The following is a 14771-nucleotide window of genomic DNA, read 5'->3' as shown; positions in this document are numbered from 1 at the left end:
AGAGAATAGAATTGAAGACCCAGAAAAGAACCCACACACATAAGGTCACTTGATATTTGACAAAGAAACTAAAAACATCCAGTGGAAAAAAGACAGCATTTTTAACAAATGGTGCGGGATCAACTGGAAATCTGCATGCAGAAAAATGCAAATCAACCCATTCTTATCTCCTTGTACAAAGCTCAAGTCCAAGTGGATCAAGGATCTACACATAAAACAAGACACTGAAGCTTATAGAGGAGAAAGTGGGGACAAATCTTGAACACATGGGCACAGGGGGAAAAGTTTCTGAACAGAACACCAATGGCTTATGCTCTAAGAACAAGAATCAGCAAATGGGACCTCATAAAACTGCAAAACTTCTGTAAAGCAAAGGACACGGTCTATAGGACAAAATGGTAACCGACAAATTGCGAAAAGATCTTTATTAACCCTACATCTGATAGAGGGCTAATATCCAGTGTATACAAAGAACTCAAGAAGTTAGTCTCTAGAGAGTCAAATAACCCTATTAAAAATGGGGTACAGAGCTAAACAGGGAATTCTCAAATGAGGAAACTCGAATGGCCCTAAAGCACCTAAAGAAATGTTCAGCATCCTTGGTTATCGGGGGGAAATGCAAATCAAAACAACACTGAGATTCCACCTCACACCAGTCAGAATGGCTAAGATGAAAAACTCAGGGGACAGCAGATGCTGGAGAGGATGTGCAGAAAAAGGAACACTTCTCCATTGTTGGTAGGATTGCAGGCTGGTAAAACCACTCTGGAAATCAGTTTGGCGATTCTTCAGAAAATTAGACATAGTACTACCTGTTGACCCAGGTATACCACTCCTGTGCATATACCCAGAAGATGCTCCTACATGTAATAAGGACACATGCTCCACTATGTTCATTGCTGCCTTATTTATAATAGCCAGAAGCTGGAAAGAGCCCAGATGTCCCTCAACAGAAGAATGGATAAAGAAACTGTGGTGTATATATACACAATGGGGTACTATTCAGTTATTACAAACAGTAAATTTATGAAATGCTTAGGCAAATGGATAGAACTAGAAAGTGTCATCCTGAGTGAAGCAACCCAATCACAAAAGATCACACATGGTAAGCACTCACTAATAAGTGGAAATTACCTCAAAAATCTCAAAATAAACAAGTTGCAATTCATCCAGCACAGGAAGCTCAAGAAGAAGAACTTAAGTATGGGTGCTTTGGTTCCTCTAAGAAAAGGAACAAAATACTCACAGGAGCAATGAGGGAGACAATGTGTGGAGCAGGGGCTGAAGTAAAGGCCACCCAGAGACTGCCCTACGTGGGGATTCATCCTATAAACAGTCAACAAACCCTGACACTAGTAAGGATGACAAGAAGTGTATACCAAAAGGAGCATGCAATGGTTGTCTCCAGAGGGGCCCTACCAGTGACTTACAAATGCAGAGGCAGATGCTAGGAACCAACTATTGGACTGGGCATGGGGTCCCCAATGGAGGAACTAAAGGGTGGTCCAGAAGAGCTGAAGGGGCTTACATCCCCATGGGAAGAACAATGATTTTCGCCACCCAGATACCCCAAGACTCCCAGGGACTAAATCATCAACCAAGGGGCACACATGGTTCCAGCCAAAAATGTGGCAGAGGAAGAAGGCCTTGTTGGGCATCAGTTGGAGGAATGGTCCTTGGTCAGGTAAAGGTTCAACAGAGGCCCCAACAAAGGGAAACCGAGGGGGGGAGGTGAGAGTGTGTCGTGTGGAGGGGCATATATGTGGAGGCAGGAGGAGAGAGGAGGGGTTGGGGGTCTTTGGGGAGGGGGGGAATTGGGAAAGGTTTTACCATGGCAATGTTAATGAAGATGATATTCAAAAATATTAAAAAATAATTGTCCTCTTGCAGTCCTTCATCGCCCTACCCTAATCCAAGTTTGCTTGAACTCAGGTTTCAAAAGCTTCCTGTCTTCATTTCTCTTGATAGAACAATGGATTCCCTCTGTGCTGCCTCAGTCCTCTACAACTGAGAATATTTAAGATATCTTCCTTAGCAGTCCTTGGGGCACAAACATTCTTCTACTCAGTTGATCTGATAGAAGTTTTCTCTCATGGGTTCAGTTGCCCACACATTACCATGACAACAGCCAATCAGCCCTGTGACTTGGCAGGGCAAGACTTGGAGGGGAGTCAAGGCAGGAAAGAAGGAAAGATGGAGTGAGAACACAGACACCAAGCTGTCCTGCATGCCCCCCTCCTCCAGGAGCTCCTCTTTCTTAGTCCTCAAGGCAGAAAAAAGGATGTTGCCTTTAGAGGCACTGTGCAAGTCTACAACTTACTAACCTGGTCTGCAACAGCAGGGGAAGAACACCAAAGGTAGGAACAAAGCAGGGCCTAGACTCTGCCATGCTCCTGTGTTCTCTGGCAGGCTACTTCTCAGGAGCAAGATTTCCATTTTATATTTTCTCCAGGTTTTCATTACAGGTAGTAAGAGAGAGGCCTCTTGGTGAGTGCATCCCTTCTTGGCTGGCACTGTCTCTTCTACGACTTAAAAGTAAAATAAAACCCCCAATGGTGGGTAAAGTCCTGGCAGACTGTGGAGGTTGCAGCTCTCAATGTTGAATCATTTATCAGAGTTGATGCACTGATATTTTGAACACTATCTCTGGAAGAAAATTATTTGAAGTTGGGTTTGTTTTGGAAAGTTTAGCTGGTGCGTTTACTAGCACTTTCTGACCTCTAAACTTAGTCTGGTGTTTTCTCTGTATCTTTGTCTCACAGGGAACTTCTTTCTCATTCTTCGAACAGTGAATAGAAATAGTCTGTTCTCTTGTCTTTCTTTACCATTGAGTTATTCAGTTCTTGGGGAAAGGAGTTCTTCTGACTCTCCTTGATGCCCTTAGCATCTAGTGGCAATGCCTGGCAGTTAAAAGGCACTGTGTATGTATTGACTGGATAATTGGATGAGGAGGGTTCATAGATATCTTTTCCAAATGTAGGTGACTACGCATAAGGGATAATGTCAGACAGACATTATGAAGTCAACATGTAGCCTTTGAGATGAAATTCTTTTGTCTAATACTTTCCCATACGTTTTCATCCCCTCCCCTTAAAATTCTCAGGGACATGTATTCTTAAGTTCACCTCTTCATACTGAATTTTCAACACAGCTACATTTATGTCTTACGTCTTTTTGTTCTGCTGCATTTAAAATAAACATGAGCTTCAATTTCTTTGTTTCTCAAATCCTTTATAGAAAGTATTAAATGTGTATGTCACACATATATTTATGTTCAGTGTGTGCATCTCCATGTAAGTGGACAGATTCTGAAAAGGTTTACAAAGATGGAGAGTTATTATTACCTTTTAGCACCACCCAGGGCCCCAAACAAAGTCCATAAAGTTGAGTATTAAATGCCTTTGGTAGTGTAACTACCGCATTATTACAAATCTTCCTGTTTTCATGAGATGATATTATACAAAATAATTCATCTATCTACTTTTCTATTCAGTTTGGATCTAATTTTATATATCCAGGGGCTCAGTAACAGGCCTTTTCAAAATGAAGAGTCATCTGATAAAAGTGACCAAGGCTTTAGGATTTACGTTTCTATTCTATTTTTAAAGAATTATTTGTGTTTGTATGTGTATGGGCACATGTATGTATAGGTGACTGCATACATGCCTGCACATGGATACCAAAGGTAAACCTCTAGTGTTGTTTTTCAGGACATCCATTTTTCTTTTCGTCATTTTGAGACAAGGTATCTTGCTAGCTTGGATCTTGCCAGGTAAGCTAGGCTAGCATGCCAGTGAGTGCCAGGGATCTGGTTGTCTCTGCCTACCCAGCCCTGGGATTACAGCCATGCCTCACAAACTGGCTTGTGGAAAGGGGATTCCAGGCATCAAGCTTGGGTCTTCATGCTTGCACAACAAATATTTTACCAATGGATCCATCTTTCCAGCTCCTTCAATATGTTTTTTTCTGCTATGATTTAAGCCACACTGCTCTTTCGTAATTTTGTCATAAAATAGAGAAGCAGGGAAATGAGATTAGGGTTGGAAGTGAACGTTTATGCATCCTGACATATGGATTTATTTATTCAATAAAGCATAGGAGAAAGGTGCCCATCCAGAGAAGAGTGACCACTTGTTTGCAAAAGGTCATGGTATTTGGAGTGAGAACACCTGGCCTTATGCTCTTGCACATCAGCTGGCCACCTGATGCACTTTGAGATGGGCCTTCATTTCAGACTGCGGAGGGGTCTTGCACATCTTCTTCATGTGAAAATATTTGTATAGCTTTGGTCATCTATTTCAAATTCCCATTATTTGGTTCATTGATCTATTATTTCTTTGGGTCTCAATTCTATCATCCATAAAATGAGAATGATCATATCTGGGGGATGCAAAGTTGCTATAGAGATGGATAAAATAAATAACATACCCAAAGACATTTTTTAGAGTCTCATTTTAGTGCATCAGCCCTGATTTTCTTTATTCTACCAGAATTTTAACAGTGATCACACCAGGAAGAGTTATTTATTATCTTCGATTTCACCCTTACTTTTTACTATTCTCTCCTTGTAAGTTAATATCATTTTCATAATTTCATACATCTATATGATGTGTTTGTGATAATATTCACCCACCCCCATTACCCTCTCCAATCCTCCTGACTGACCATCCTTCCAACTAGGTCTTCTCCACTTTCCTGACTTTTTAAAAATTGCTGAATTTAATTAGGTTTGCTTGTTTGAGCAATGGGAGAGGGTTATTTACTGGAATATGAACAATGTCCCAATGGCTTTGCACTGTATAAAATAGCAACTTATTATCTGCTGCTCTGTCCCCGTAATTATTAACTGCCAATAGCTCCTTCTGGAAGGGTTGTGCCTGCCCAAGCACCCCTCATCCATAATGGAAAGTAGAAAGGCCCAATATTGTGTTAGTATTGTGTAGATATCCAAAGCTGTTGTGTCCATGAACCTAAGGCCTTATCTTATCCAGAAGACAGCATTTTATCGGGCCCCTTCCAATCCTCTCGCTCTTACATAACTTTTGGTCCTTTCTTGTAAAATGTTTCCAGCCTGTTATTTTCTTATTCTAGTGGAAATAGGGTTGTTCTCGAGTCCCATCTGAGTTCTTTTGGAATTATTTTATCAATGAGCCAAAAAAAAAAATTGGCTACAGTTCCCCAGTGACACAAATATGACTGGTAGACTCCTCACATCTCTGTCCCCTTATGTCTATGAGCAAGTCATCAATTATTATGAGTCTTGTTTTTGTTTTTCAACTGAATTTAAATCTCGTCAAGTAAACTAGGTATTAAAATTTGCTTTCTTAAAGAATGTTTAATAGTGCTGGTTAATTGTTAAATAGACCCTTGTTTGAGAAAAGATACCCTGGAAACTCTAGAACATTCTATTATCCAGAACAAATCTCCAGTGAAAACAGTACAAGTAGTTTTGAAATGTCATTGGTTAGTACATGAATTTAATTAAGTGTGTGTGTGTGTGTGTTTGTGAGTGTAACTTCTGGAAAATTACTGTACTGACGAGAGATGAAGAAACATAGTGTATGACCACATCACCAATAAAATCTACTGATGTTTAATGCTTATCTTCCAAATCTATTTTCTGTGATAAATTTCCACACTAAAACTCTGGGCACTAGAAGGCTACTTATGCCATTTTTCATCTGTTAAAACAATCCACACACAACTATTTAAAGTTAGTTTCCAAGAGGATGAAATGAAGTTTAAATGATGGCCTTTAAGTCACTCACAATGCTGCTTTCCCAGCGCAAGAGTTGGTTTTGGGTGCCCTTGGACTCCGCCCACAGCTTTTGTGGGTTTGTGGTGGTTAGCTTAGTGCTAAGGAGATTTAGAATCTGTGCTTACCTAACATTGTGTTAAACGCTTTCTATGATGTTCTGACAGATTCTGTCATTCCATTCCCATAGGTAGTTTGTGCTGGCTAGTTTTTGCCAACTTGACACAAACTATTCAGAGGGAAGAAGGGACTTAATTCAGGAATGACTCCCAGCAGATTTCTGTGTGCGAGCCTTTGGGAGTATTTACTTTGATTAATGATGGTTGTGTAAGGGCTGGGCAGAGATGCTCCTCTCCCAGTGAGTCTGGCTTGTATAAGAAATAAGGCTGAGCAAGCTGTCAGAGCTAGTACCCTGTCGTAGGCTCTGATTTAGTCCCTGCCTCCAGGTTCCTGCCCTGACTTCTCTCCCTCCGTGATGGACTGTGACATGTAATTTGAAGATGAAATAAACCCTTCCCACACAAGTTGTTTTTGGCCAGTGATTTATCACAGAAATTAAAAGCAGATTAGAACACCTTTTGTGGAGCAGGGTCTCATTAAGTAACACAGCCTGGCCTTGAACTTGTGATGCCCTTGCCTCAGCCTTGCAAGTATTATGATGAGATGACAGGCATCTGCTGTCATGCCGAGCTCTCTGTGTAGTAAATTAAGATGCCACCACATCTGTGGATATTTAAGCTGTGTATACATCTTTTCTGTGGCAGATAGCACCATGGCGAAATGTTTACTATTTAAGTATTAATGCACTTGCTAAATATGCGCCCCCTGCTGGTGTTAGTTTGCAAGCTCCATTGCTACATTCTACCATGGTAGGTGTTACTGTACTGTGTTCATTGTTAAGTCTGCACTACTGAAGGGGTTAGTGTACTGTCTCCATTGTTAAGGTTTTACCATTGTAGGTAGTGGCATACTGTCTCTATTGTTATATCTTTACTGCTGTGTCAGAGCATTCTCTCCATTGTTAAATCTTTACCATGGTAGGCATTGGTGTCCGGGCTCCCTGCTTAGATTTTTTCTAGTGTACATATTAGCATGCTGCCTTCATGGCTGCAGCTCTTGGCTGTCATTACTGTCACGAGCAATTAGGAATAGGCAGAGTCAACACAATTTCTCCATTTGTAGTGTGACGATTTAATACTTAGTGGCTACACAGCATTATCTCAAGGTTCACTTTATTTTCTTGGTCTCGTAGAACATTCTTTGTGCACCGTCCTTCTATTGCTTACAATATCTTCTTACATATTAATAGATTGCTGCAAATATTTTTTCCCAATTTGTTTATCCCTTAAAGCCTGAATTTATTTTTAATGCAAAAGAATTTCAATTTTAGGTGATCAATAATGATTTAAAGTCTCTTGTGATGTTTTTATAGTCTGTTTCAAATAGAGGAAACGATCATTTATCAACAATTTGAAAACTAATACTTTATATTTTTTTCTACTTCTTCTCTACAAACTTTCAGTAATTAAACACATCAATTTCTGAGTTTAGAACTGAGGCTCTCTTTTATATCTCAAATGGCAACGTTAATGAAAAAATGTCCTTTTAGAAATCTCTGTATGAACATGAAAAGAAAGCTAATAAACATACACTAAAATATCGCAAAAGAGAGGGTTATTACAAGTCAACCATGTGAAGCGATTTCTTATTTCTTATATTGAGACAAGACAGACAGTTTAAATATAACATCTCATAAAACTGTTACCTCCACCCCCCTATTTTTTTGCAGCAGTTTTTATAATTCAGAAATCACTCAGGCCTATGGAACAGGAGACTGGCAGTCATCTCTGGCTAGTTCCCTGTATGGGCCTAGTCACATGACTCATTAGTTTAGGGATTGCTCTTCACCTGGCCTGCCTGAGTGGGTCCATCTGAGGGTCATCTGTCTTGGGCTCATTCCCACCTGGGACCCGGATCCCAGGTCACATTCTTCTTGCATCCATCTTGCTCCCTCTCCTGGGAGCATAGTTCCAGCACCATATTAGTGGCTAGCTTCCTCTCTGGGCTCCCTGGCATGGATGGGACTAGTGGTCCTTTCAGTTTAACGGGTTTTTATTTTATTTTATTTTATTTTATTTTATTTTATTTCTCAGGAAATGTTAGGATACTAGTCATTCACTCAGTTGTTCATTGGTCAGAATACTGAGCTACTGAGCTTAGAAATAGCCTCTCTCCTCTTTGCCACCCGTTATTGTACACGTGACACTACAGGCAGACCAGCAATGCCTCTAGGGTACCGCATTTCATCAGTTTCAATGAGTGTTGTTAGGCTGGAACCTAAAAAACCTGGCTCCTAAAAAAAAAAAAAAACCTGCCTTTATCTGCTTTTAATCTGGTCTAATCTGTCCTATATCTGTGACACTGAGGGAAACAAAAAGCCTATCACATTGGTGCCAAAATCCGGGGCGTGGGGTTGAGCCCCCAAATCGGTGGGCCAGGCCCCTGGTCACTTGGGGGACCACTCCTATTCTACCTCCCTCTTCACCTGATATCAACTTTTGGCTCCCGGTAAATCACCATTTCCCAGCCACAGCCTAAGAGGTACCAATCCAGGACCCCCGGGATCCCCTGTCAAGCCTTGGACTGCGCCAGGGCAAATGAGTCCATTCTGGAACAAAGACACGCCTTTGGTTGGATTCAGAGATGTTCTTTCCAAGGTTTCCTCTCTCCGCCTCCCATCTCCCGCACTGTTTGACCCCAGGCTATCGTGTGGAGCTGTAAGTCCTAGTTCTCGGGTGTCTGAAAAAGGTTGAGAGTGGAGCAATGAAGACTCTAAACCTGATCCCCAGTCGCTCCTGCGGTGCCTGCTACAAAATTTATCCAAATTGGGACTAAGACTTTGAGCCCCAAACACCTTTCTTCTATGGCATGGCTTTAGTAAACGGCCACCAGAGAGCGCTCTTGATGTTAACATCGTCCACGATCTTAAAATTTCTGCTGTTATGTGGGCAAATGGTCTGAACTACAGTCTGTCCAGGATTTTTTGGGAACTGCAGTTTGATCCCTCTCTCAGTAGTCAATATTCTTTGGTTCAGGTCCTACTAGCAAGGATGGTCATGCCGAAACCCCCTTGCCTCCAAGGACTCGGATCCCAGGAACCTGAGTTCCCTGCTTTGACTGAGCCCCGCCTATTCACTGCAGCCCCTTCTTCTCTGCAAAACACTAACCTGTTCGAGCTCCATTGGCCACTCCCAACAAGGCTGCTAATCTAACCCTCCTTAGGTACGTACGGATCACTTATCTGCGAATTTGATTCCAATTCCAGAGTCCAATTCTTCAGCCCACTATGTCCTCCACATGACTCTAGCTTTTGCAAGCCACCCACTTCGTTTCCGCTTTCCTGAGCTCCTGCAATGCTCCAGCAGCGCCCCATTTCTTCTGGTAACCCCCACCCCTTTCTCCTCGCCCATCAGACAGGGCCACACTCCCTCCCGTGCAGCCCCACACACTCTGCACAGTCTAGCCTGGGCTGGCCGGGAGTCCGCACTGCTCCTGTACTGAGTACATCAGCCTCTTCAGCACTCCTTAAGAACTGGTCACTCCTGTCTCTCCAGGAACTTCTGCCTCCTTAATCCTATGCCTTGGCCACAGCGCCCTTTCCCCTTTAGGCCCATCAAGGGCTACAGTGACCTCCACACAAACCTACCCCCATTCCATCAACATTGGTTCCAAAACTTGTTCCAGCTGCACCACTCTAACAGTCCCACCTCCTCCTCACAGACATGGGGACTAAAAAGCCCCTCTTTTCATAACAACCCGGTGCTCCTCCTCCCTTCCTAAAGCTAAAGTCTCCACTCTTGATAACCCCATGAGCTACAACACAATTTATGACCTTGTGATAACAGCTCCCTCAGTCAAGGTCCTTAACATTTTCTCCAACTTATTAACCCTTTCCTGTCCTGACACTGCCTGCTGCTTAAACCTAGTCATACAACTTTATTATAAACTGTTAAAAATAATGAAAACGTACAGATTAATTATCAGTTACCTCATAAATAATTATATTCACTAATGCTTATAACTATACTTGTAGTCATAATTAATTACCAAATAAGCTTTATTTAGATTTCATATATGGCCAAAAACTGAGCCCCTGGGCAGACACTCTTGGGTGGGCTGCAGAAATGCAGAGGTGAGGGCTGATGACATGTTCGCCCAGAGTTGTCTCCGAGCAGGTGGGGCGTTTTCTCTGTACAGGTGGGATTCGGGAAAGGCGGACAAATTAATTAAACAAAAAGAAATTAGCTAAAAACAAGCAACATTTATCTATTTGGATATACTCTAGATAGATAGGTGGTCCTCATACACTTCAGAGACTTTTTGAATACAGCATTTAAGATGTTTAAACTTACCATGACAGAGACTCCCGAATCCCAACAGTGAGCTCCCCCCAAACCCCTGCCAAGGTCTCTTAGAAGATATGAACACAATGACAAAGGACTTCACCTGGATTGTGGTACAATAACCACTGGAAAAAACAGCCTCATATTTCACCTGCTGTCAGAGCCTAGCATTGCTTAAGACAAGGTGATCTTTTCCATGTTCTTCCTCCAGAGAAAAAGCTTCTTCATCTTCTTGGCCTAATGGCTGAAGACTGCCTCTGCCTGTGGAGCCTTTGATGTCGCAGGAACTCAGTGGGGGTGGCCATCTAGGTAATAGGTAAATCTTTGTAATTTTAATTGATGGTTAGGCATTCTGGATTATACTTCCTGCTTACTCAGGTAAAATATACCCTTCTCAGGTTTCTGAGGGTTTTGCAGACTAGTAAAAGGAGTAACATTTTACCATTCCTTTATCCAAAAGAACTCACTTTACAATGGTTACTCCCAATGATCAACCACTTATGTCTTACAGTAAATTCTTGGCTAGGAAAAATGTAGAGTTGAGAATTTATATAAGGTCTAAGGATATGAAAGCTTGTAAGGAAATGCTTGAGGATCTAAAAAACAAGTTTGAGGAGCTAAGACAATGCTTAGGGGTCTAGGAAGATGTTTTGAGGTTGGTAGACACAAGTTGTAAAGGTTAAAGGACATGGAAAACTTAAACGATGGTAGGAAAGGAGTGAAAAATGCTTCAGATTTCCCCCTCACTACACCCCTGTTGGATTGAGACGTCAAAGTTCAGAGCTTTAATATAAAAGATGGTATTTTGTATACTAACATATACAAAATTTATCTCTCTTTGTAAACTTCAAAAGATTCTTATAAGCTTGAATGGTCCTATAGAAAGAACTAGAATGCCCTTGACCTCCTCAGGACTGAAAAGGGTGATACCTGCGTGTTCCTGGGAAGAAGTGCAGTCACTACATCAACAGTTCTGGCCTGGTGGAGACGTGGATAGAATCACTCTACAAACTATCTGAGGAACTCTACAAATACAACCAGGACACATCTTCATCCACTCTTCTGACAGCCTCCATTCTTCACATGGTAGCCCAGTTCAAAGGGCCGATGGTATTAATCTATTTTTTTCCTAACACCTTGCCTTCTTTTCTCGCTCCAGGAATGGATTCATGCGGATTCTTGAGGAACAGTCAACCCAATGCACATGCACCCATACCTCCACTGAGCATGAACTCACCGACTTCCGATTCTCCCACTCCTTGCTCTCCCTCATCTTGAAGTACCCGGATCAGCTTCAGCGTCCCTGTACCCAACGTGGTCAGAATTTTAGGCTGGAACCCCTGCTCATCCCCTGCACAAGCTGGGAAACCCCATCTGCTCTCCTTCCCCCAACCCCGCCATCACTGAGAAAGCTCTCCTGACTGGTTGGGGAAAACTCTGGGCTAACTTGTCCTCATCTTCTTGTTACCGGCAACCCACCCAAGAGCGCCCACACAGGGGCTCAGGTTTTGACCATGTATGGACACAATCACAGCTCCTAGCTGACATGTCATCACTCCTGGTCTTGGCCCATAAGTCGCCTTGCTTTAGCCTGGATCTGTAACTTCACTGACCTCCACCTGTGAGATTGGTGAATTCACCTGAGAGTTGCCTCCTAATAAACCTGCCTTTATCTACTTTTAATCTGCTTAATCTGGCCTATATCTGCATCACTAAGGGTGACAAAAAGCCCATCAATTATTACTTATAAAGGTTTTTCCTTCAAGCTTTATTTGTGTGATACTGATTCTTCTATGCAATCTAATTTTAAGTGTTTTATTATCTTTCTATCTAAAACCTTTTAAAACAGTCTAAACTTTGCAATTCGATGATCCCTGTCTTTTAAGTAATGAATTTAATCTACCTAATCCTCTGCAATTATTGATATTACTGGCTTGTTTCATCTTCTTTGATACTAATGATTTCCCCTTGTATTATATTTTTTTTTCTGGACAGACTACCTGTCTTGAAGATTACCCTTTAACATTTTGTAGTATTATAAAGCAGATAAAAGCAGATGGAAGTGTGGTTATGTTATGCCTTTCATAGCAATCCCTATGAATGTGAGGAATTAGGACTGCTGGAGCTTATTTTTACACGATGGATTTCATTTGAATAACCAAATAAATAAAGATTAACGTTAGGAAGCAAGGTTAGAGAAATGTAATGTGGAGGATGTTTGTGCATTGGAAGCAATAACTGAACTGAGGGGACAAGAAAGATGTTAGGATGTGGTTAGTAGAAGAGAAAGGCTTACTGTCTAGAAGAGAGTGGAAGGAGAGAAAGACTTATCCCTTAAAGACAGTGGAAATAAGATGGAAGGGGGATAATAAAGTCTGGGCTAGCAGGTGATTATTACAAAAAGTATAAGAAATAGAACAAACATATATTGTAGATACCTGTACCAAAGGCTGTAGACATAGCTTGAGATGTAGCCATAGACTCTCCAATAGTGTGAACAATAGTCAGTACAAGACTCTTATATCTGGCATCATTTCCATATAGTAGAAATAGGTCTGAAGAGAATCACTCATAGAAGAGTGGAGACAACAAGGGTGTCACCCTCAACCACCGAAATCCTGTTTTCACAGGATGATGACACTTATTGATAGGAATGACGCCCAAGCAGCTGCCACGTGCCAGCAACTCCAAATGCTGCCTGTGTGTAGGCTTCTGTAGAATGACCCACCTTTTCTGAAAGGTTTATTGGATGCCTCAGAAAATATTCAACTGACCAGTGCAGTGTGTAGTTTTCATTAAGTGTAAGAGCAAAGGCCATCTTAGATAATGTTCTGGAAAATATCCATAATTTTAGGAGAGAGGAATAGGAGAAAAACCTCACTTAGTGAGAACAGAGCTGGCTTGCCCTTCTTTACATGCAGACAGAGGAAATGGCCTTTCATGGTGATAAGAGGCAGCAGGTACTTGTTCACGGCCCTTCTGTTAAAACCAGATTTATGAGCAAAAAGACATAATGACTGAAAATTTACAAGAATTATGAGACAAGAATTGAGCAGTGTGTTCTACAGCCTTTATGCCTTCTATCTCTAATAAATCTATACTGCCCAATTGCTACTCTTGTCCCTGGGAACTGAGTAATGTTGCTATGATCCCTCCCCTGCATTAGCAAGCAGAATGGAAGAACTTAATGTTGCTCTGCTGTCAGTAGGGGTCAAAGCAGCAAACGCACAGTTCCATTCCATAAAAAGTCTCCCCGCTCTAGTCTAATGCCTTCCAAAAGGAAAATGTACTGTGAAGGCCAAAACTCATGCCACTTCAGGCACCCCAGGCTGCATTCAGAGTTTTAACAACACCATATAGAAGGTCACAGTATAAAGACAGTTGACAGTTTCCGAGATGCTCAACTGGCAAACTCTTCTCTGTAAAGCCATTGTGATTTTCAAAGCCTGCTATGAGGATACAGAAAGCAGAGGTAGGCAGAATGATCAAGGTATCTAGATGACCAAGACCCAAGACATCTCCAGGCATGTGAAAACTTAGTATGTAAATACATTTTTATCTTGAATCATAAATCAAAATGATCACTAGATTTTAATGTAATGACATACAAAAACATTGAGAAGTTGTAATTTATTACATTCCTGAACTCTGTTTTGGAATACAGTTTGTGGAGTACATGCACTCCGTATAAAACTGTTTGGTAAAGAGCATTGCTGTTGAACTAGTAGCCTGTGATTTTAATTTTTGTAGTATGTCCTTACATTTCAAAATATTTATATATGCTATTTATTTATATTTTGACTTGGGCAGATTGCTTCTTCTTTCCCAAAGCACAGCTCTTGTACATGTGAAGGATCGTTTGAATCCATCTCATAGTTACTACCCAATTCAAGGGAATAAAGAATATATAGTGTACTGTTCAATTACTGGTATCCAGGAAACATCCAGGAAGTAGGAGAGTGTAGTGTTTAGCACTTCAGGCTCCTGATTAGGGCACTCTGAGTTCACATTCTAGCTCTCCTACAGACTAGCTATGCCGTCCAATTTCCTCGGATAAATAAGATCTAGTGAAAAAATAAGGAAAACATTTTTGAGAAGAAAACCATATTTATAGAGTTAAAATTTAAGATTTTAAAATTTGTGGGTGCGGGAACAAATCCAGAGAAATTTTGACCTTTTATTTATCACCCCCTCCTCCTCTTTCTTCTGAAAGAGTAGAGGCTTCCTCCTTGGTATCCCCACCCTGGCATATCAAGTATCTGTAGGGCTAGGCCCTTCTTCTCCCACTGAGACCAGACAAGACAGGCCAGTTAGGGGAATGGATCCCACAGACAGGAAGTGGCTTTAATGACAGCTCCTGCTCTCATTGTTTGGGACCCACATGAAAACCAAGCTACACATCTGCTACATATGTGCAGGGGACCTAGGTCCAGCCCATGTATGCTCTGTGGTTGGTGGTTCAGTCTCTGAGATCTCCCAGTGGTCCAGGTTAGTTGACTGTTGGTCTTCCTGCGGAGTTCCTATCCCCATAGGATCCTCAGTCCTCCCCCCCAACTCTTCCATAAAAGAGTCCTCAAGCTCCATCCAGTGTTTGACCGAGAGTCTCTAAATCT

General features: G+C 41.6%; 1 pseudogene; it reads right to left on the bottom strand.

The window, feature by feature from the left end:
- Window positions 1–7910: 7910 nt before the first annotated feature.
- On the bottom strand, window positions 7911–8053 carry LOC127695724 (uncharacterized; annotated as a pseudogene).
- Window positions 8054–14771: the final 6718 nt, after the last annotated feature.

Source organism: Apodemus sylvaticus, chromosome 10, assembly GCF_947179515.1.
Source record: "Apodemus sylvaticus chromosome 10, mApoSyl1.1, whole genome shotgun sequence".
Lineage (NCBI taxonomy): Eukaryota > Metazoa > Chordata > Mammalia > Rodentia > Muridae > Apodemus > Apodemus sylvaticus.
This window is presented reverse-complemented; position numbering and strand designations above follow the sequence as displayed.